Here is a 1,694-nt window from a genome sequence, read left to right on the forward strand (position 1 = left end):
CTGTCTCTCTGGTGAATACATGTTCCCTATAGCAAAAATCTCTCAAAAAAAAAAAACAAAAAAAAAAACCCAACAACCTCTATCTAAACTATAAAGAGTAAATAGTGCTACTGGGAATTTATATATGTTGTTTGCTATTACAAAAAAACAATTAGGGGGCAGACTCAGTAGTAAAACACAATGGTCTGCAAGGCAGACTCACACGGGAAGGTTCTAGTTAGGCCCCAGTACTAGGAGCACATCGCCCATTCCCGGGGCTGGCTGAGGCTGAGGATGGCCTCATGCAAGAAGACCAGGCGCGGGGTTGCTGTCTCCCTCCCTCTTTCTTGCTCATGAAATAAACTTTACATTTAAAAACATAATTTATTTAGCTGTTTTCTTTATTTAAAAATATTTTAAATTAAAAATCACTATACAGGGGCCAGGCAGTGAGTTATGGTGGTTAAGTCTGCTGGATCCAGTCCACATGGCCGACCCATCGGTTCAAGTGGGACTCAGCGGCTTGGGGAACACACCAGAAGCAGAAACGAGTCTTCCGTGCCCAGAGTTCCAAGAGAAGAATGGAAGAAAGGGATTTGCAGCATGGCCATCCCCCTTGGGGTGTGATATCGCTCTCTCTCTGTCTCTCTGGTGAGCACACAGCCTATAACAAAAAAACATAAAAGGAGAAAGAAAAAGGGGGAATCACTATAGGAAACAAGCAATAAAGACAGAGGAAACTCATTCAGGTGGATACCAGACATTTAATTTACAAGCATTTAAACCAACGAAGATGGTGACCAGCAGTTGGTGCAATGGCTATGTTGCTGGATTCCCATGTAGTCGACTGTGGTTCAAGTCCTGGACTTGGTGGTGTAAACTCACGCAGGTCGCATGTGCAAGTGGCCCCAAGATCCCGCGAGGAGAATGGAGGAGGAGGGATTGTGGCATGACCATCCCCCCTGGGGGGTGATTTCTCACTTTCTGTCTCTCTGTCTCTCTCTGTCTTTATAGCAAAAACCTCTTCAACCCCCCCAAAAACAAAACAAAACAAACAACAAACAACAACAAAAAAACGAAGATGAACTTCCACCTCTGGAACCCGTCCTAGCAGGGGAAGTCAAGATGGGCCTTCCCGAGATGCTATACAAAACTTGAAGTGGAGCTGGAGTTACCAAAGCGAGGCAGCCTCGCTTAATAGGAGACTAGGAGAAGGAACAGGATGTGTGAAGGTCGAGGCCAGTGAGTGAGGCCCATTTCTGGAAGCGAAAACCGTGTTCAGAACGGAAGACGAAGGGTCAAGGGAGAGGGTCAGCGAAGAGGGGTCTGGCGGCCTTGGCATCCACCCTGAAGACAACCTGGGGAGGGAGTTGAGTCGAGGTAGGAGCCAGGTGGAGGATGAGAAAGGGGCCTAGTTGCCTGAGGACCCCTGCCTGCAAGCACATCGAGGAGGGGGCGACAGAGGGCACAGGGAGGGCTGGGGCTATCCGTCCTCCTGCGAGGCTCGGCTGATGGATGGACTGTGCGCCGACGACCCTGAGCTCTGGGAAGCGCCCCCGACACCGCCGCGGGGCTTAGGGCTTATCGAATGACTATTTTGTGGTTCCAGACTGCAGGAGTCGTCCAGCGGGCCGTCCTGGGCACCGCGCTGCCTGGCTTCTCGCCGGTGGCCCTGGGCCTGGCCTGATGCTCAGCCCAGGTCAGCCTTGGCCGGG

Source organism: Tupaia chinensis, unplaced genomic scaffold, assembly GCF_000334495.1.
Source record: "Tupaia chinensis unplaced genomic scaffold, TupChi_1.0 Scaffold000610_1, whole genome shotgun sequence".
NCBI classification, from domain to species: Eukaryota; Metazoa; Chordata; class Mammalia; order Scandentia; family Tupaiidae; genus Tupaia; species Tupaia belangeri.